Below are 22,724 nucleotides of genomic sequence, written 5' to 3' on the forward strand. Positions count from 1 at the left end.
AACCTGGCCTGACCCTACACGAGTCCAAAAGCCAGACCCGGAAGAGCGACCTGACATGACCCGAACCCGACACAGGTCGTCGGGTCCCGTCGGATTCAGGTCGGGTAGCAGGCCTTTACAGAGTGGAGGTCAGATGAGGATTGAATTAATTTCAATCACTGAATCTAAACAAGAAGTAAATCTGTCAGGAATGGAAGACTTTGCTTTATGTGTGAGCTTGTGGCACAACGGTAGCATGTCTAACTCCCGATCAAAATGTTGCGTGTTCAAATCACATCAGGCTCAGTTGTGTTTTGCAGCAGCTCAAGTTCCTGGATTTTATATCAGAAGAGAGTTCAATCTATTGGAATGTTCAGTGAATGGTTGAATTTCAAGATCAACTTTAATAGATTAAAGTCCTAATTTCAGGTTCCATTTCCATGCTCAGTTCTTATTTCACACTGTTTTATATCAGAACAATGTTTCAGGGATGTGATGTGTCCATTGTTTGTACAATTGCTCTGTCACCCAGTGTGAGAAATAAAACACAAACCGCCCAGCGTGCGGCTCAAACCCATACCTGGCTCTGTCTATAGGCCACTTAGTTCAGTTGGTTAGGACGCAGTGTTGATAACAACAAGGCTGTGGATTTGATCGCCAACTGCGCTGTCACATGGCCAGTCAATAATTTGACACATTTTTGTTACACTTAAAACCCAACTTTTAGATACAAACAAGTTTACATAAAATGTCAGCGGGAATTTATTTTGAATAACATCCATTGTATCTTTGTCACTGGTCTGGAGTAACACAGAATTCTTTCCAATTATCTTCCGTTTGCTGATAAACATTGAACTCGTGGCTTGTTGTCGTTAATGGTCACGAGCAACAAAAACAGACAGAGCAAGTCTGACCGCCCAGAGATGTGGAAAAGGCTTCAGTTTGGGACAAATGCAGCAAATCAAATGTTCACCCTGCCCCGAGAGAGTCAAAAACTGGGGATAAGGACACAGGGAGATAGAGAATAAGCTAGAGCAGGCAATGTAAATATTTCCCATCCTTGATATCTCTCTATTCGAATCCAGCCTTCAGAGCTGGGTAAATAATTTCAGTGTAAATTGTGCAATTCGAGAGTCAAAACCAAATGGCGATGCAGAATAAAGGAGAACTGCCAAAACCCCAGATTGAACCAGGGATCTTCAGTCTAACACTCTCCCAACTGAGCTATTGCAGTCACACAGGCTTGGGATGATAAGTGGCAAGTAACATTCGCACCACACAAGTGCCAGGCAATGACCATCTCCAACAAGAGAGAATCTAACTATCTCCCCTTGACATTCAATAGCATTACAATCACTGAATCCCCCACTATCAACATCATGGGGGTTACAATGGGAAGCCATACAAATAACGTGACTACAAGAGCAGGTCAGAGGCTTGGAATCCTGAGGCGAGTAATTACAGTGCAGCTGTTGGCTCCACCCCAGGGGCTGAATTTGTTCTGTAAACCATGAAGCAGCTTCCTCTCAAATCCCAGGTTTATCAATAAATCCTCTTACAAAAGCCCCAAAGTGTGATATATTCCTCTCACTCATCCATGACTCTTGACTCCCCAAAGCCTGTCCACCATCCACAAGGCACAAGTCAAGAGTGTGATGGAATACTCTCCACTTGCCTGGATGGGTGCAATTCCAACTCAAGAATCTCAACACCGCCAGGACAAAGCAGCCCGCATGATTGGCACCCCATCTGCAAACATTCACTCCCTCCACCATCGACCCACAGTTGCAGAGTGTGTACCGTCTACAAGATGCACTGCAGCAATGCACCACGACTCCATAGACAGCACCTTCCAAACCAGTGACCTTTACCACCTAGAAGGGCAACGGCAGCAAATGCAGGGGATACCACCACATGCAAGTTCCCCTCCAAGCCACACACCATCCTGACTTGGAACTATATCGCCGTTCCTTCACTGTCGCTGGGTCAAAATCCTGGAACTCCCTTTCTCACAGCACTGTGGGTGTACCTACCCCACATGGACTGTAATGGTTCAAGAAGGCAGCTCACCACCACCTTCTCATGGGCAATAAATGCTGGCCTAGCCAGCGATGCCCACATTGCATGAATGAATGAATAAAAAAGTGAAGTATCCCTTGTGTCATTGTTTTGGTAGAAAATATAACCCTGGTGGAATTGCCCCTCCCAATCACACCTCACTTCATAGAACATAGAAAATGGAGAAAATTTATGGCACAGAATGAGACCATTTAGCAATCGTGTCTGTGCCAGCTGAAAAAGAGCGATCCAGCCCAATCCCACTTTCCAGGTCTTGGGAATGGGATCTGAACAGATCTCAGAGCTCACATTATGTGAATGTTCTGTTGAAGTATTGGTGAGCTGATATACCAGGGGAGATTCACACTGTTAGACACAGTGTGAAATACATTCAAGTATTTATAAAACATTGTAACATGTGAGTAATATTCCCCATTGATTTCTCAGCACTGATGGATTGTGAAGTGGGAGACAGCCAGAAGTCTCACTGATTCACACTGACCATGAGCTGAAAATGAAATGAGATAAAGTTCAATCTTCAGCAGCGAGTTGCTGCAGAGAGGTAAGAGCCCTGAATCAAGGAGAGACTTCCTCATACTGCTGTTGAATCTCATTTCAAACACTCCTTGAACTCTTTGCCGAGGAATTCAGAGCTGGAAAATGCCTGTAAAATCAGCCTAAAAAGGAAATAAAAAACACCCACCGTGGGCTCAAACTCAAAAACTTGAGATTCAGAGTTTCATGCTTTCATCGACTGAGCTCACCAGGCCTGAGACAGTGTCCCCGTCCTGTCTGTTATTGGACGGTGCAGCTGTTGGCTCCACCCCAGCGGCTGAATTTGTTCTGTAAACCATGAACCAGCTTCCTCTCAAATCTTAGGTTTATCAGTAAATCCTCTTAAAAAGCCCCAGAGTGTGATATATTCCTCTCACTCAACCAGAATAAAAGTTACATCTTTTGCTCTTTTTACCTTCCAAACATTGACTTCTATTTTTCTCAGCATTTATTTCTCTCTCTTTTTTATATTGTGCATTTCCTAATAAACATTTCAGTTCAATTATTTATGAGGGATGAAATGAACAGAAGAGATTTTCTGCAATGGTCCCAGGGGTGTGGGACAGAGCGAGTGGTTCAGATCTGGATTACACTGCCTGAGTGTGCTGGAGGCAGATTCAATCGTGGCTTTCAAAAGGGAATTGGATAAACACCTGAATAGAGAAAATTTGCAGGGTTACAATGAAAGGGCAGAGGAGTGGAATTAGCTGATTTGCTCTTGCAAAGAGCTGTCATGGACATGATGGACTGAATGGTCTCCTTCTGTACTGTAACCATTTGATTCCTTGATTCTAACTCTGTCAAAGTTGTTCTGAACTTGCTCTGCTCCAAGGAGAACAACCCCAGCTTTTCCAGTCCGAAGTTATGAGGAGCCATGGGGAACCCACTGTGAACCTTCCTCCAGACAGAAATACAACTGTTCACCACTACACTGTGACCCAGCTGTTCACAATGTACATCAATGATCCGGATGTGGGGACCAAATGAAGTATTTCCAAGTTCGCAGATGACACAAAACTAGGTGGGAATGTGTGTTGTGAGAAAGATGCAAAGCGGCTTCAAGGGGATTTGGACACACTTAGTGAGTGGACAAGAAAGTGGCACATGAAATATAATGTGTAAAAATGTGAGGTTATCCACTTTGGTAGGAGGAACAGATGTGCAGATTATTTCTTAAATGGTAAGAGATTAGAAAGTGTAGATGTACAAAGGGGCCTGGGTGTCCTTGTCAATAAGTGACTGAAAGCTAACATGCAGGTGCAGCAAGCAATTCAGAAGACGAATGATATGTTAGCCTCTATCGCAAGAGGATTTGAGTATAGGAGTAGTGAAATCTTGCTTCAATTGTATATAACCTTGGTTGGTCTGCAGTTTGGAATACTGTGTGCAGTTTTGGTCCCCTTACCTTAGGAAGGATATCATTGCCATAGAGGGAGTGCAATGAAGGTTCACCAGACTTGTTCCCGGGATGGCAGGACTGTCCTTTGAAGAGAGATTGGGGAAACTGGGCCTGTATTCTCTAGAGTTTCAAAGAATGAGAGGTGATCTCATTGAAACTTACAAAATATTTAAAGGGATAGACAGGGTTGATGAAGTATTTCCTCCGGTTGAGGAATCTGGAACCAGGGGACACAATTTCAACAGAAGGGGAAAGCCACTTAGGACAGAGACCAGGAGAAATTTCTTTCCTCAGTGGGTTGTGAATCTTTGGAATTCTCTACCTCAGAGGGCTGTGGAAGCTCAGTCATTGAGTATGTTTAAAGCAGAGATTGACAGATTTCTAAATACAAATGACATAGGGGATATGGAGATAATGTGGGAAAAAGGCATTGAAGTGGATGATCAATCATCATCATATTGAATGGTGGGGTGGTCTCGATGGGCTGAATGGCCTACTCCTGCTCCTATGTTCCTATCAGTCTGTAAACTTCATACCCATTCTGTCATTGTCCCTTTTATTCCATGGGCTTCAGTTTTACTGGCAGTCCAGTATGTGACATCATCAAGAAGGTTTTCAATAAGTTAAATAAGGAGAAATTGTTTCCAGTGGCAAAAGGGTCAGTAACCAGAGGATGTATTTATCAGGTGATTGAGAAAAGAACCAGAGGCGAAATGAGGAATGATTTTTTATACAGTGATGTGTTGTGATCTGGAATGCACTGTCTGATCAGGACTTGAAAGCAGATTCAGTAGTAACTTTGAAAAGCAATTGGGATAAATACTGGCAGGAAAAATGTACAGATTACAGGAAAAAGCTGAGCAGCAGGACTAATTGGATAGCACAACCAAAGAGACAGCACTGACACAATGGACCAAATGGTCTCCTTCTTTGGGTATCAGTCTATGGTTTTATGAACATAATGTTGATACAATTCGCTGAGTTGGAAGGGAAGTGAACCCAGATTCCGGGTATTCTAAACACCAGACGCAAACCAACTGAACAAGCCTGTTGTTTAATCTCTGTTTTTCACACCAGCTTCTCCTCGCTCTTTCTGTGTTTCCAGCCTGGTCTGTTCCTCTGACCTTCATTCCTGACACTTTATTGAGAATGGCCAATTGGGATGGAAGACATTGGAACGGATTTTTCTGTCGGAGGCTGACATGGAGGGCAGACGTCACACATCCACACGGCAAGAAGGCATTTCAAGTATTTCTGAGTCCAATTGTCAGCAATTTTATTCACTGGATCCAATTGGACTAATAGCACACGGGAACCACGGGGCTTCAGAGCCTCGCCTGGTTAAAGGAGGTGACTGGGAGGTGGGAGCTGAGTGTTGGCTTCACTGGGAAGCTGTCTGGTGAGGTAGCGTAACTTGGCAGCAAGGGTGGAGGGGGGAAGGGCATCCGGAATCACTGTCAGGAGTGGGTGCCAATGTGCCAGCTCTGCAGGGGGAGCTACACCAGGGTGCCATTGAGGCAGTGCCACCTCAATGAGGGTAAATGTGAGTGGGTAAAGAGTGAGGTAAATGTGGCTGGGTGTTGTTTACTGTGAAGGCCTTGCACTAAGGGAGGGGCAACCTGTCATGGGCCTCATTCACCCTGGATTCGAGGCTCCCATTGAGGAGGAGTAGAGAGGGAGGGAGGGAAGGGCAGGCACCAGCAGGGACACCACAGCAGCTTGGGGGCCCACAGGAAGGCCAGCCTCGAACAGGAGGCTGGAGAAGGGGGCAGAGGAACACGTCAGCCAAGGTTCAACTACCTGCAGATGTCCGAGTGACAGTGTCTCCACAGACTGCACCTCTCCACGGAGGTTGTCACTGATCTCTCTGCCATGATGCAGCTGTGCCCCATGGGACTTGGTGGGCACCTGATGCCACTGAACTTCTGGATGACCAGATCATTGCGGGGATCCACTGGAGATATGTGTGGAATCTCACAGTCTGTGGTGAATCAGTGCATCAAGGAGGTCACCAATGTCCTCTTCAGGAGGGCCGGTGACAATGTGCACATCGATCCAAACAGTCAGGCTGAGAGGGCTATAGGATTTGGGGCCATCGCTGGATTCCCCCAGGTGTAGGTGTCATCGAATGCACCCATGTGACCATCATGGCTCCTGCAGACCAGCCAGCAGCCTTCAACAGGAAGGGCTTCCATTTGCTCAGTGTGTAACTGGTCTGTGACCATCACAAATGGATCCTACAGGTGTGTGCACAAATCCCGGGAAGCAGCCACAACGCCTGCATACCAAGGCACTCCCAGGTGCCAGAACCTTTCCGTGGCCCCATGCGCTTTCTGAGATGGATCCTTGGAGACAAGGGCAACCCAGTGAGGACATGAGTACTGACGCCTGCGAGGAATCCACACAAGGATGCAGAGGAGAGGTACAACACCTGCTGCGGGTCAACCCGAGTGACCATCAAGGAGGCCATTGGTCTCCTGAAGATGAGATTGAAGCGCCTGGATTGTTCCAGTGGAGCCCTTCAGTATGTCCCAGCGAGGGTCTCGTATATCGTGGTGGTTTGCTGTGAACTGCACAATCTGGCATTACAGAGGGGTGAGGTGTTGACAAGTGAGGATATCATGGAGTGTGATGGCTCCTCTGATGATGAGGATGTGGAGGAGGATGCTGCTCAGGCAGTGCCAGATGAAGGACCTCAGGCACAGCAGGAAAGCCACCATGAGATACACACAAGGGAGACACGAGACACCCTTATACATTCACGTTTCCTTTGAGCCTTACCACCTTCTGGAACAAAGGCAATAAAGCCTTAGCTTTAAACAGCCCTGTTGTCACCTCTTTCCTTCTATACTACAGCGCCCAGGTACACATCGCACACTGGCAAGGCCGAAGCTTTGTGAACTCAGGGCTTGGTCCCTCACTTCCAGCCCCTTGGGAGGAAGGGTTTAAATGAAGTCCCAAAGGGCATCAACAATAGGAAGGAGACATAGTGAGAGAACATCATTTCTTTATTCTGTGTGACACCAAACACAACCCTATCCATCTAGAATGTACATTCACCCGTGAACCCCTCAGTGAATCTAGGTGCTCTTCTTAAATCTTTTTCGGGTGCTCCTACGTGGTGCTCCCCCTGCTCTGGCAGCTGAGGTGGAGACAGGCTGCTGACCTTGCTGCCCCATGGCTTGGGATGACATTGGTGGCCGTGTTCTGGCTGCCTGAGGCCTGGAGGGCCCCGGCACACTGAGGGCCTCCTGCACAGGTACAGGGACCCCCCTCTGTCATCGAGGGTGATGGAGGCAGGCACTGGCGTCACTGGTGTCACTGGCAGAGGGACTTTCGAGCTACTGTCCACACCAGGAGCACCCTGAGAGGAGACCCCAGATGTAGCAGCCAGCTGCTCCTCCCCCTTATAAGACACACTTGTACCTCCCTGCTGACCTGAGAGGGATGTGGACCTGGTGGAGACTTCAGGTGCCTCGTCCCCCCTCTCACCTTGTCACCGCTGGATGGAGCTCATGGACAAAGTGATGGAGTGCAGGTCTGCGAACATCTCTGGCAGCCACTGATTGATTGGCTGGATCTGGCTCTCCATGAGAGTCACCAATCTCACAATGGAGGAAGCCAGACACACCCCCACCAGAGACAGTGCAGCACCCAAGGCCTGGATGGACTCCTCCACCATCCTTGTTTGGGTACACATAGCCTCTGGCAACTCTGCCAGATGTTACCTGACCTCTCGCTGCAGCTGCGGTATTTCCCGTGTTGCTGGTGACACCAGAGGCATGTCATCAGCCTGGGGCTCAGTGTGGGCCTGGCCTCCCACAGACCACCAACTGTCAGTGGCCTCGGCTAACACAGCCTCCGTCAGCTTCCCGGGCCTGTCTGTGATGTGCTCATCAGTTTGCGTGAGCGTTTCTGTTCTGGTGGAGGGTGCAGGGGAATGATGTGATGGCGCACCATCTGAGGCTCCCTCCTCCTCCTCAGATGTGTCCGGCTGTCTCCTAGTCTCTCCAGCTCTTTGCTTTTGTCGTTCATCCGGGCCTTCATGAGAAAACAGGGACATTGAAGGGTTAGGGTCTGCCCATCGTGACATTCCAACCACCCCTACTGTGCAGCTCCATTGACGCAGTGGTGAACAGATGAGCAGTGTGGCTCCTTTGCAGCAGATGCTCCCTTGTGCCCCAGGAGATGTTCACTCACTCTCTTGGGTAGATGCCCCTGTCTCTCCATCAGCTATGGAGCAGCTGCTTTGCTGCCATGCCTGTTCCATGGCCTCCTCCTCCATCGGGATGAGGACATGGAGATAAGGCACTCCACCGCCAGTCTTGACACGCTCTTTCCAATTGTGGGATGTCTTCTCCTGCAGCCACTATGATGAACAAAGTTAGTCTCCCAGCTGGGACAAGCCCAACATCTCTGATGGTGATAGTCCAGCAGTCCATGATGTGGACACACATATGCCTCCTGCATGCGGCACCTGTTGAGGGACTGTGTGAGGTTATATAATGACTGACGTGTGCCTCTCCTGCTGCCCTTCCCCAATACACATGACTGGGTGGTCACTCCCTTTCCACTAAACATTCCCTCTCACTCTGCCATATGCAATGTACAAAAGGTCCAAAGTGTTTTGAGTTGTCGCCTGAGCAACCTGGATCAGGTCATTGAACCACTTCCTGCACTGGATCCATGTCCTGGGGGTGAACCCATGGCTGCTGACCTCACCTACTGTCTCCAGCCAGATCTGCTTGGTCAGGTGGACAGGTGTCCACCTCCCATCCCTGGGGAAGAGGATCTTCCACCTTTCTCTTGCCACCTGGAGGAGAACCTGCAGGGAGGCATTGCTAAACCGTGGGACCATGGTCACGGCAGGCTCGCATTCAGCTCCTTACCCATCAGGCAACAGAGGCAGCAGAACGGGTCCTGGGGCATCAGAGGCAGCAGAACTGGTCCTGGGACAGCAGAGGGCTCTCAGGAAGACACTCCTTTAAACCAGGCAGCAGTGAATGCAAGGCTGGCAGCCCTTTAAATGTGGTGCCAGCACCTGCCGTTGTGTCAGATGTCGGTGCCATCGGCACCTCGTTCCCTGCCTCTGGTCCTTGTTTACATGGGCCCCACGCCTCCCCTTCATTAATTGGTCTGCTGCTCCTTGATCGGAGTCGGTCGGCCACATTTCATTCATGTGGTGACGACACCCGCTTCCGGTGCCTCTGCCGAGAGCCGCATCGTTAGTTTAAAATTCAGCCCTTGGGGTCAAGAGTGGAAAATCTCCCCTCTGATTCTCTCTACTTAAAATGAAGGAGACACCAAATTAAAACTGATGAAACCAGGGATTGTATCCTGGTTCTTCAATCTAGTGTTCTCCCAACTGAGCTATTCCATCCTCACTGTGAACTCATCTTCATTGGAGACAAATATAACTCCAGGCGGAATTTCCCCACCCGTTCATTCCTCACTTCAGGGGAATGGGACCCGACCAGATCGCGGAACTCAGATTATGTTAATGTTCTGCTCTTGATATCTTAATATGATCTTGCGTTTGAGCCACTTTTAATCAGGTTCACGGACAAATTCTTCTATCATCCCTTCTCCCACATTCTCTCTCTCTCATTCATTCTTTATTCCTCACAATCCAGAAAGGGTTAGGAATCAGAGCTCACTCCCAAAACCTCTGCACACAGACCTCTGTCTGTCACCCTGTTTGCTCCAAGATCCAAGAGACCAGTCAATAAATTACACTCTTTATAACACAGAAAGCTGCCTCACAGTGTTGGACACAGAGTTAAATACACTGAAGTCTTTTGAAAAAAGTTCATCTTACGGGTTGTTACTGAGCCCACAGAGCAGGACAGGCCCAGGCTCCAGCCCCAGCCCCACCTGTGCTGTGTTAGCTGATGTCACCTGGTGTGATACTGAGCCACATGGAGCAGGAAAGGGCCTGGTTGTATTCATGGCCTGTGTTCAGTTAACTGAACCCACCCAATGTTGTGGGAGCCACACAGAACAGAATGGGCCCAGGCTCCTTCCTCAGCCTGAGGGATGATAGTTCATCTCACACGGTGTTGTACAGAGCCCCACACAGAACAGGAAAATCCCAGGCTCCATCCCCAGCCTGTGGTATTTTACTTCATCACACCTGGTATGGTACGGAGTCCCCAGAGCAGGAAAGATCCAGCTTCCATCTCCGGCCTGTGCTGAATTAGCTGATCTGACCTGGTTGGCACTGAACCACAATCAGGGGAGGACGGGCCGAGGCTCCCTGGCCTGTGGTGTGTTAGTTATTCTCATTTGGTGAGGTACTGAGCACCATATAGAGCAGGAAGGGCCTGTGCTCAGTGAGCTGATCTCACCTTGTGTCGTCCTGAGACCCACACACAAAGCAGGACAGGCCTAGGCCTAATCCTCGGCCTGAGTTTAATTAGATGATCTCATCCAAAAGATTTTGATAAGGTTCCACACAAGAGGCTTCTCTATAAGATTAAAGTCCCTGGTATCAGTGGTAATATATTGATCTGGATTGGGAACTGACTGGCACGACGTAGACAGAAAGTAGTTACAGATGGATCTGGATCTGTTTGGAGACCAGTTACCAGTGGTGTCCCACAGGGATCGGTGTTGGGTCTGTTGCTCTTTATTATTTTTATTAATGATCTGGATGTAGGTGTAGGGGGCACCATCTGTAAATTTACAGATGATTTGAAGATCTGTGCGAGTGTTCAGACTGCAGACGATGCTCGACTGTTTCAGGCTGAGCTTAATGTGTTGGGAGATTGGGTTCATGACTGGTAAATGATGTTTAATTTGGGTAAGTGCAGTGTTATTCATGTGGACAGGGCGAATGCTCAACATTCATACACCCTTCAGGGAAAAACATTAAAGCAGGTGGAGAAAGAAAATAATTTTGAGCAGAGATCTGGATGTTCTGGTGCACAGATCTCTAAAGTTACAGCAGCAATGATGTGAAGTGATAGCTGGAGCAAATAGAGGGTTGGGCTGCATTCAGAGGATAATTGCATATAAGATGGGGCATATTCTTTCATGGGATGTGAGCGACACTGGCAAGGCCAGAATTTGTTACCCATCCCTAATTGTCCTTGACAAGGTGGCGATGAGCTGCCTTCTTGAATTGCTGCACTCCATGTGGTGTAGGTACACCCACAGTGCTGTTCGGAAGGGAGATCCAGGATTTTGACCCAACATCAGTGAATGAACAGCGATATTGTTGCAGATCAGATGGTGTGTGACTTGAAGGGGAACTTGCAGATGGTGGTGGTTCCATGCATCTGCAGCCCTTGTCCTTCAAGGTGGTGGAGGTCTTCGGTTTGGAAGGTGTTTTCGAAGGAGCCTTGGTGAGTTGCAGCAGTGCATCTGGTAGATGGTACACACTACTGCCACTGTGCGTCAGTGGTGAAGGGAGTGAATGTTTAAGGTGGTGAATGCGGTGACAATCAAGGCAGCTGCTTTGTCCTGAACAGTGTTGAGTTTCTAGAGTATTGTTGGAGCTGCACTCATCCTGGCTTGTGCCTTGTAGATGGTGGACAGGTTTTGGAGAGTCAAAAATCACAGAATTGTTGCAGTGCAGAAGGAGGCTATTCGGCCCACTGTGTCTGCATAGAATCATTGAACATAGAAAGTTTACAGCACAGGAAGGCCAAAAATCGGGCAACCCAGCGGAATCCCATTGTCCAGCATTTGGACCGTAGCCCTGCAGGTTCAGGTACTTGAGGTGCACATCCAGACTCCTCTTAAATGAGTTGAGGGTTTCTGCCTCAACTGCCCTTATCGGCAGTGAGTTTCAAACCCCTCGCACCCTCTGGGTGAAAAAACGTTTCCTCATCTCCCCTCTAATCGTTCAACGAATCCCTTTAAATCTATGCCCCTTAGTCATTGACCTCCCTGCTAAGGTAAATAGACCCTTCCCATCCACTCCATCCAGACCCCTCACAATTTTATACATTTCAATCAAATCTCCCCTCAGCCTCCTCTATTCAACCCCAGCTGATCCAATCTTTCCTCATCGCTGCATTTTTCCAGAGCTGGCAACATCCTCGAAAATCTCCTCTGTAACCTCTCTAGTGCAATTACATCCTTTCTGTAATGAGGTGATCAGAACTGCACACAGTACTGAAGTTGTGGCCTAACTAATGATTGATACAGTTCCAGCATAACCTCCCTGCTCTGATATTCTATACCTCGGCTAATAAAGGAAAGGATTCCATAAGCCTTCTTAACCAACTTATCAACCTGTCCTGCTACTTTCAGGGATCTGTGGACATTCACTTCAAGGTCCCTCACTTCATCTAGACCTCTCAGTATTCACCCATTAATTGTGTATTCCTTTGCTGTGTTTGACCTCACCAAAGGCATCACCTCACACTTCTCCAAGTTGAATTCCATTTGCCACTTTTCTGCACACCTGACCAGTCCATTTTTCCAGCTCTCCTAATGTGCATTTCACCTCGTGCCTAGAGCTGAATTATTCATTGCAGAATTCCCACTATCTGATTTACCCTTGGTGCCACAGTATTTATATGAATGGTCCAGTTAAGCTTGTGTCTATGGTTACCCCCAGGATGTTGATGGTGGGGGGGATTCAGCGATGGTAATGCCGTTGAACGTCAAAGGGAGATGGTTACATTCTCTCTTGTTGGAGATGGTCATTGCCTGGTACTTATGTGGTGTGAATGTTACTTGCCACTTAGCAGCCCAAGCCTGAATGTTGTCCAGGTCTTGCTGCTTCTGGACACGGACTCCTTCAGTATCTGAGATGTCCCGAATTTGTCCTTTTATGGAACCTTGGTCAGGCCTCACTTGGAATATTGTATCCAGTCTTGGTCTCCTCACATGATGGGTGATATTGAGGCTTTTGACAGGGTACAAAGGAGAGACATTAAACTAATTCCCAGTGTAAGACATCTTCTTTATCAAGTTAACGTTTCGGGTCAGTGACCCTTCTTCGGAGTTCCGAAGAAGGGTCACTGACCCGAAACGTTAACTCTGTTTCTCTTTCCACAGATGCTGCCAGACCTGCTGAGTGAATCCAGCATTTCTTGTTTTTGTTTCAGATTTCCAGCATCCGCAGTATTTTGCTTTTATCTTCGTTATCAAGTTAGACTAAAAGAGTTGGGACCCTACACCTTAGAGAAACCTAGACTGAGGGGTGATCCGATTGAGGTTCATAAGTAATGAAGGGTCCAATTTAGCATGGGAGAGGAGTCATAATTGTATATTGTAAAAGGCCAGATGTCACCCGGATCACATTAAATTTCATTTTCAGCAGCAGGTTAATGAACCAGGAGGGCTGAGTGGTTAAGGTGCTGGACTTAAAATCCAATGAATATATGTCTGTGTGTGTTCAAACCCCACTCCTGGTATCTTTGCTGGCCAAATGTTACTTGTTGTTTCCCTGACTTTTGCCTTGCACCATCATCTCTTCTGTCATTTAATCACTCCTGCCTTCCAACCGATCACAGCTTCCTATTATTTGCCCCAGCACCGTTCCTTGTCTCTGCACTTGCTTATAAACCGGTAAACCTTGAACTTAATCTCCTCTGTCCCTTCACAATGACCTTCTCATCTTTCCTGAACTGTGGTTCCTCACAGGATCCACTCGCTGCCTCTCCGACTCCCCTCCAGGGGTAACTGAAGGCCCTGAGCCTGGGTCTTGCTTTATACGCTTGCTGGTAGTTGAGTCCTTGCATGTCCAGAGTCCTCCAGGAAGGGCTTGCCATAATCTTCCAATCTTCCCTGGATAAGGGGATTGGAGAGTGGCAAATGACACCCTTATTCAAGAAAGGGTGTAAGGACAGTCCAAGCAACTCCATGTCAGTTAATTTAACATCAATGCTGGGTAAGGCTTCAGAAATGATAATCAGGGAAAATATCAATGGACATTTAGAGAGGTTTGAGTTAATTAAGGATATCCAGCATGGATTTGTAAAAGGCAGATCATGCTTCACTAATCTAATTGAATTTTTTGATGAAGGAGCAGATAAGTTTGATGAAGGAAATGCAGTGGATGTTGTTTCTATGGATTTTACGAAAGCATTTGATAAGGTATCACATAAAAGGCTGGTTAACAAAATTGAGGCTCATGGAATAGGAGGGTCAGTGTCCAATTGGTTAAAAAATTGGATTAAGGGCAGAAACAAGCAAGTTGTAGTAAATGGTTTCTTTTCAGACTAGGGGATGGTCGACAGTGGTGTTCCCCGAGGGTCAGTGCTGGGATCACTGCTTTTCTTGCTGTGTATAAAATATGTGGATCTTGGAATACGGAACAGAATCTCAAAATTTGCTGACAATACCAAACTTGGAGGTGAGGCAAACAGTGAGGATGATATGAACCGCCTGCAATAGGACATAGATAGGCCAGCAGAATGAGCAGAGAGGTGACGGATGGAATTTAATACTGTTAAGTGTGAGGTGATGCATTTTGACAGAAGGAATAGGGAGAGGCAATGTATGCTTAATGGCACAGTTCTAAAGAGTGTTCAGGGACAGAGGGACCTGGGGATGCATGTGCATCGATCTTTGCAGGTAGCAGGGCATATTGAGAGAGTAGTAGTAAAATATATGGCATCTTGGGCTTTATACAAACATACAAGCATACGAACATATGAATTAGGAGCAGGAGTAGGCCACTCGGCCCTTCAAGCCTGCTCCGCCATTCAATAATTTCATAGCTGAACTGATGACCCACATTTCCAGCTACCCCTGACCACCCCCTTGCTTGTCAAGAATATATCTACATCTGCCTTAAAAATATTCAAAGACTCTGCTTCCACTGCGTTTTGAGGAAGAGAACTGCAAAGACTCACAACCCTCTAAGAGAAAAAAATTCTCCTCATCTCTGTCTTAAATGGGCGACCCCATATTTTTAAACAGTGACCCCTAATTTTAGATTCTCCCACAAGGGGAAACATCCTTTCTACATCCACCTTGTCAAGACCCTCAGGATCTTATGTGTTTCAATCAAGTTGCCTCTTACTCTTCTAAAATCTGGTGGATACAAGCCAAGCCTGTCCAATTTTTCCTTGTAAGACAGCCCACCATTCCAGGTATTTGTCCAGTAAACCTTCTCTGAACTGCCTCCAATGCATTCACATCCTTCCTTAAATAAGGAGACCAGTTCTGTAGACAGTACTCCAGATGTAGTCTTACCAATGCCCTGTATAGCTGAAGCATAACCTCCCTACTTTTGTATTCAATTCCCCTCGCGATAAACACGAGCATTCTATTAGCTTTCCTAATTACGTGCTGTACCTGCATACTAACCTTGTGCGATTCATACACGAGGACACCCAGATCCCTCTGCATCTCAGGGCTCTGCAATCTCTCACCATTTCGATAATATGCTTCTTTTTTATTCTTCCTGCCAAAGTGGACAATTTCACACTTTCCCACATTTTACTCCATTTGCCAGGTTGTTGCCCACTCACTTAACCGATCTACATCTCTTTGTAGCCCCCTTATAAGAACATAAGAAATAGGAGCAGGAGTAGGCCATTCAGTCCCCAAAGCCTGCCCCACCATTTAATAAGATCAGGGATGATTTGCCCCAGACCTCAACTCCTCTTTCGTGCCAGCTCCTCATAGCCCTCAACTCCCCAATATTTCAAAAATCTATCTACCTCCTCTTTAAATGCTTTCAGTGATTTAGCCTCCACAACTCTCTGGGTAGAGAATTCCAGACATTCACTACCCTCTGAGAGAAGAAATTCCTTTGCATCTCAGTTTTAAATGACTGTCCCCTTATTCTGTAACTATGTCACCTAGTTTGAGATTCCCCCACTAGTGGAAACATCTACCCTGTCAAGCCCCCTCAGAATCTTATACATTTCAATAAGATCACCCTTATTCTTCTAAACTTTAATGTATAAAGGCCTAACTTGTTAGCCATTCTTGATAAGTCAACCCCTTTCTCCCAGGAATCAGCCGAGTGAATCTCTTTTGACTGTATCCAATGCCAATATATCCTTTCTTAAATACAGGGACCAAAACTGTCCACAGTACTCCAGGTGTTGCCTCACCAACACCCTGTACAGCTTTAACAAGACTTCCCTATTTTTAAACTCCAACCCCCTAGCAATAAAGGCCAAAAATTCCATTTGCCCTCTTAATTACTTGCTGCACCTGCATGCTAACTTTTTGTGTATCAATCACAAGAACACCCAGATCCCTCTTTTTTGGAGTCTCTGTCTATTTAAATAATAGTCTGCATTTTGATTCTTCCTACCAAAGTGTATGACCTCATACTTTCCTACATTAAACTCCATCTGCCAAGTTTTTGCCCACTCACTCAACCTATCTATATCCCCTTGCAGATTCCTTATGTCTTCATGACAACATGCCCTACCTATTTTTGTATCATCAGCAAATTTGGATATATTACACTCTGCCCCCTCCTCCATGTCATTAATATAGATAGTAAATAATGGAACCCCAAGCACTGATCCTTGTGGCACTCCACCAGTCACATCCTGCCAATGAGAAAATGGCCCATTTATGCCTACTCTTTGTTTCAAGGAATTGGTAATTGGTGCGTGCATCATCACTTCAGGAAGTGATGTCATACAGTATGTGACAGAGTAGGAGATGGGATGATCCCCGGTAAGATGTGCCTGTGATCCTCTCCTGTAAATTGTATATAGTATTGTCAGTCTTCAATAAAAAAGTCAAATTATTTGTTGGCGTTGATCAGTGTGTGATTGGTAAGTCTGTGTGAAGAACAGGGGTTGGCAACATGTCTGTACATGGACACCAGTGTCCACGTTAAAACAGTTCGGTCCGTGACTGATAATTTCAGGGATGACAAATTTCCCATTGGCTTCTTCTTCCAGACCAGTCTGACTTTCAATCAAATCGCTGCCGTCAGTTTCACAGCTGACAGGTCCTGAGAGCAGAGACAACGTTTCAGAACCTCGGACAAGTTCGGAGCTTTCCGGCAGTTCTGATTTCATTTAAAAGCCCTCCAGAAAAACCCGAGCTTGTCCGAGTTTCGGAAGTGTTGTCTCTGCTCAAAGCACCTGTCAGCTGTGAAACTGACGGCTGCGATTTTTAAAAAAAGACTAACCATAAAGCTGAGAGTTCTCGCTCTCTGCAACTGTCAGAGAGAGGGAGAGAGAGAGAGGAGAGTAAGAGGGAGAGAGGAGACCGGGGGTGGGTGTCGGCAGAGCGAGAGGGGCAGAGAGAGAAAGGACAACCTGAAAGGTTTACCCCGTATCCTTAGATTATGACCCCTGGTTCTGGACTCACACCCAAATCCCATGAACGAATAAAAAAAGTCACAACTGTGATTGGCTCTTGTAGCGGACTCTGGTTAACAGACAATATTCGGAGCGCCGGCCCCAGACTGTTTAACACTGACTGAGCTGAGAAAATACAACTCACCCCCGAGAATCCACAGCACAGACCGAGCGGAGGGGAAAACCTATCCTGGGAACTCTACATTCAGGGAACAGTTTGTCCTGTGAATATGCAGATGTGAATATTGTGGAAGAGAGATTGTATTAAAGGGGAGGGCGGGTTAGTCTAAAGCCACTGTGTTTGTGGGTCCGCTCTCATCGCCGGATTTCAGAGTCATTCTTGTGTAAAATCAAATGATTTTCCAGTCAAAGAACCGCCCTGCTCCCTGCTCAGCCCCAAAGTGGGAATTCGGGATCATTTTTTTTTGACTTCAAGATTTCAGTTGAAAAGTAGAGAACATGTCAGCGAGGGGTGAGAGAGGGCGGTCAGTGCAGCAATAAAACCAGGTGAAATGGAAAATGGAGTCCTCAATCCGAGTGAAAGCTTTTCAACAGCAAACATACTGGAGTGAGAGACAGGAAAGATCTAGTCTGGAAGTCTGGAGTCTCTGAATTTCAATGGAATTGGAGAGTTTGTGAGGAGAGAGAAACACAGAGAGACAGCAGGAGCCGGGAGCTGACAGCAGCTTGTCTCCGCCCCGTCCTCTCTCTGCCTTGAAGTTGTGCTGTGCCACCATCACCGGCTTCATTTCTGACCCAGTTCACATTGACAGAGAGAATTTGTGCAGAGTCCCGGACATGACCGATAGTGCAGCCGCCCAAACGGCTCCTCCAGCCGCCGCCGCCGTTCAAGTCAAGACCCCCAAGAAGAAGAAGGCGGCTCCCCGGAACAAGCCAGCCGGTCTCCCGTTGGGTGAACAGATCCTCAAGATTGTGCCGGCTTTCAGCGATCGCAAGGGGATGTCCCTGGCCGCCATAAAGAAGGCTCTGGGTAGCAGCGGTGTCGATGTGGAGAAGCTCAGGACCCAGATCAAGCAAAGTATCAAGAGGAATGTGAACAAAGGCTCCCTGGTGCAGAGCAAGGGACAGGGAGCCTCCGGCTGCTTCAAAATCAGCAAGAAGGAAAACCCAGGGAAAAGTGGGAAAGACAGTGAAGAAACTAGCAGACAAGAAATCTTTAGTGAAGAAACCAGCAGACAAGAAATCTTTAGTGAAGAAACCAGCAGACAAGATATCTTTAGTGAAGAAACCAGCAGCTAAGAAATCTTTAGTGAAGAAACCAGCAGACAAGATATCTTTAGTGAAGAAACCAGCAGACAAGAAATCTTTAGTGAAGAAACCAGCAACCAAGAAATCTTTAGCGAAGACACCAGCAGATAAGAAATCTTTAGTGAAGAAACCAGCAGATAAGAAATCTTTAGTGAAGAAACCAGCAGACAAGAAATCATTCATGAAGAAACTAGCAGACAAGAAATCTTTCATGAAGAAACCAGCAGACAAGAAATCTTTAGTGAAGAAACCAGCAGCCAAGAAATCTTTAGTGAAGACACCAGTAGACAAGAAATCTTTAGTGAAGAAATCAGCAGCCAAGAAATCTTTAGTGAAGACACCAGTAGACAAGAAATCTTTCATGAAGAAACCAGCAGACAAGAAATCTTTCATGAAGAAACCAGCAGACAAGAAATCTTTCATGAAGAAAGCAGTAGACAAGAAAGCTTTCATGAAGAAACCAGCAGACAAGAAATCTTTAGTGAAGAAATCAGCAGACAAGAAATCTTTAGCGAAGAAATCAGCAGACAAGAAATCTTTCATGAAGAAACTAGCAGACAAGAAATCTTTCATGAAGAAACCAGCAGACAAGAAATCTTTAGTGAAGAAACCAGCAGCTAAGAAATCTTTAGTGAAGAAATCAGCAGACAAGAAATCTTTCATGAAGAAACTAGCAGACAAGAAATCTTTCATGAAGAAACTAGCAGACAAGAAATCTTTCATGAAGAAACCAGCAGACAAGAAATCTTTAGTGAAGAAACTAGCAGACAAGAAATCTTTCATGAAGAAACCAGCAGCCAAGAAATCTTTAGTGAAGACACCAGTAGACAAGAAATCTTTCATGAAGAAACCAGCAGACAAGAAATCTTTAGTGAAGAAACCAGCAGACAAGAAATCTTTCATGAAGAACCTGCAGACAAGAAATCTTTCATGAAGAAACTAGCAGACAAGAAATCTTTAGTGAAGAAACCAGCAGACAAGAAACCTTTAGTGAAGAAATCAGCAGACAAGAAATATTTCATGAAGAAACTAGCAGACAAGAAATCTTTCATGAAGAAACTAGCAGACAAGAAATCTTTCATGAAGAAACCAGCAGACAAGAAATCTTTCATGAAGAAACCAGCAGACAAGAAATCTTTAGTGAAGAAATCAGCAGACAAGAAATCTTTCATGAAGAAACTAGCAGACAAGAAATCTTTCATGAAGAAACCAGCAGACAAGAAATCTTTAGTGAAGAAATCAGCAGACAAGAAATCTTTCATGAAGAAACTAGCAGACAAGAAATCTTTAGTGAAGAAACCAGCAGACAAGAAATCTTTAGTGAAGAAATCAGCAGACAAGAAATCTTTCATGAAGAAACTAGCAGACAAGAAATCTTTCATGAAGAAACTAGCAGACAAGAAATCTTTAGCGAAGAAACCAGCAGCTAAGAAATCTTTAGTGAAGACACCAGTAGACAAGAAATCTTCAGTGAAGAAACCAGCAGCTAAGAAATCTTTAGTGAAGACACCAGTAGACAAGAAATCTTTAGTGAAGAAATAGGCAGCCAAGAAATCTTTAGTGAAGAAACCAGCAGACAAGAAATCCTTCGTTAGAAACCAGCAGACAAGAAATCATTGGTGAAGAAACCAGCAGCCAAGAAAGTGACAACAAAGAAAGTAACAGCCAAGAAAACGAGCAGCAAGGCGGCGGCAACGCCAAATAAGGCGGTGAAGAAAGCAGCGCTTCAGAAAAAGTCTGCTGTGAAGAAGGTCAAAAAAGGCAAGAGTGCGGCGGGCGGAAAGGCGCTGAAGAAAGTGCAGACATGGAAGAGCAAGGTCAAGCCGAAAGCAGCGAAGGCTCAGAAAGCAGGGTCTGGAAAGAAGTGAAAGAGCGCGGGAAACTTGTAAACATCTGAACACAAAGGCTCTTCTCAGAGCCACCCACATCTCTCAGGAAAGAGCTGATCCCCTGATCAAATGATCCCTGGCCCGGCCCCGCCTGCAGATTCCACATGGAAATGATTTGGAGTAAATCCAGGATCCCTGGTGACTTGCTGACATCCCCTCCACCCAGCCCTTTCCCCACTCTCTGTAATAAAACAGAAGGATGTCCGGCCCTCACTCTAACTGGAGATGTGTTCGGTGTAGTCTCAGTTCACAAATGCAGGGGGAGAGTCCTGTCAGGTAGCTCGGTCATTCTGACTGAAACCGCCAGTTCCCCGGGGCTGCAGACACTGACACTGCGGGGAGAGAATCCCCGACTCTACCCCGCCGCCGGGGGAACAAACAACTTTGTGTCCGGAGAAGAGGGAGGGCCGGGGAGAAGGTACATATTAAAGCGCTGCAGTGGACTCAGCTCCTGTGTCTGCACAACTCTCACTGATTCCGTCCTCTGGGAACAGTGCGGTCTAAACAGATCAGGTTAGGAGAGAAACACACAGCCCGAGAATGGCCTCTTTCTTCCTGCATTTACTCTGTTCCGGGAGCAGATTCTCATTGAGAAGCGGCGCTCAGATCACCAGAGAGAAAAAAAAAACACAATTCAAACTGTCCAAATAAAAAAGAGAATTAACCCGGACACTTCCATTATTAAATTAATTCATCAGCTCCGAACCAGTTCCCGTTAATGTACCGGGATAATCTCGCGATTTATCAAATCGAAGGCAGCGGGATTTATTAAATTGTTGATTCTACACCCTGTAGTTCACTTCTTCACTGAACTAGAGGGGGAGATGTGTGAGCAGAGAAACAGAGCGAAATCCAGAGAGGGAACTGAAAACACACCTGCACAGATGTGAACAGGTCAATCCACTGTGACAATAACTCCATCACTGACTCCCTCCTGACAGTAACCAGCCCTTTCACAGAGACTGTGGGTGGCTCTGAAAAGAGCCTTTGGGTTATTAGATGACATTTTGGCCGCTTTACTTTTTCTGGGAGCTCTGAGCGCTGGTTTTCTTGGGCAGCAGCAAGGCCTGGATATTAGGCAGCACCCCGCCCTGAGCGATGGTCACCCCTCCCAGCAGCTTGTTGAGCTCCTCGTCGTTGCGGACGGGCAGTTGCAGGTGTCTGGGGATGATGCGGGTCTTCTTGTTGTCCCGGGCCGCGTTGCCGGCCAGCTCGAGGATTTCAGCGGTCAGATCCTCGAGCACAGCAGCCAGATAGACCGGGTCTCCGGCACCCACACGCTCAGCATAGTTGCACTTTCTCAGGAGCCTATGAACACGGCCCACCGGGAACTGCAGTCCAGCCCGGGAGGAGTGAGACTTGGCCTTGGCCCGAGCTTTCCCGCTGGTCTTTCCTCTTCCAGACATTTCCACAATCTCACAAATACTTTCACAAAGAATGAATAATTTCCTTAGCATTGATAATATCCGGCAGGCGGTCAGGATGGCCGAGCGGTCTAAGGCGCTGTGTTTAGGTCGCAGTCTCCATTGGAGGCGTGGGTTCAAATCCCACTTCTGCCACGTTGCGTTTTGACTGCACTGGAGGCGTTTGGGAGCAGCGGTGAAGAACAAAGAAAGAGCAGGAAAGAACATAGACAAACAAAATAACAATGGACCCAAAGATGTTGCATCAAAACATTCGAGCAAGAGGCAACTGAGCAAACAGCAGGGCACAGAAAAGATCAAAAATATAACCTTTGTATCGGGTTGGAAGATGTTGCCAATATCCTTAATGAATACATTACTGTCTTCTCAAATGAGAGGGTGATGCAGATATTGTTATGAAGGAGGAGGAGTGTGAAGTATTGGACGTGATAACTTAAGGAGAGAGGAAGTCTTAATGGAATGAGCATCCTTGAATGTGGATAAATCACCAGGAACAGATGAAATGTACCCCAGGCTGTTGAAAGAAGCCAGGGAAGAATTAGTGGGAGGTCTGACCATCGTTTTCCAGAGGATTGGAGGTCTTGTAACGTTGCAATAAAAGCGAAATACCACGCAGATCAAGCATGGCTGAGCCTTTAGAGTAGAGAAACAGGGCTGAATTCCCTGAACCAGTGCGACAGCTTTCAGAATAGAAGGAGCCGATACAAACCTGATGGGTTCCACTTAAACAAAAGAGCTGGAGGTGTTGACAGTCAGAACAGATAAAATGTGCAGGAGTGTTTGAAGCAGATTCTGTGTGGTTACTGTCGTTGTACTATGGCGTTATTTCAAGGAGGTGATTCTGAATGTAATGGATCAACGTGGACCCGTCCAAGGCAAAGGTCACTGAAAGTGGCAACGCAGGTGGATA

At 46.5% G+C, this 22,724-nt stretch overlaps 1 non-coding gene across 1 annotated transcript; it reads left to right on the plus strand.

Moving 5' to 3' along the window:
• Positions 1-21,865: 21,865 nt before the first annotated feature.
• trnal-uag (transfer RNA leucine (anticodon UAG)) lies at positions 21,866-21,949 on the plus strand. The gene has a single exon. It is a non-coding gene; the product is annotated as a tRNA-Leu (tRNA).
• The last annotated feature ends 775 nt before the right edge of the window (positions 21,950-22,724 follow it).

The sequence above is a fragment of the Heterodontus francisci genome, unplaced genomic scaffold (assembly GCF_036365525.1).
Source record: "Heterodontus francisci isolate sHetFra1 unplaced genomic scaffold, sHetFra1.hap1 HAP1_SCAFFOLD_278, whole genome shotgun sequence".
Classification (NCBI taxonomy): Eukaryota; Metazoa; Chordata; class Chondrichthyes; order Heterodontiformes; family Heterodontidae; genus Heterodontus; species Heterodontus francisci.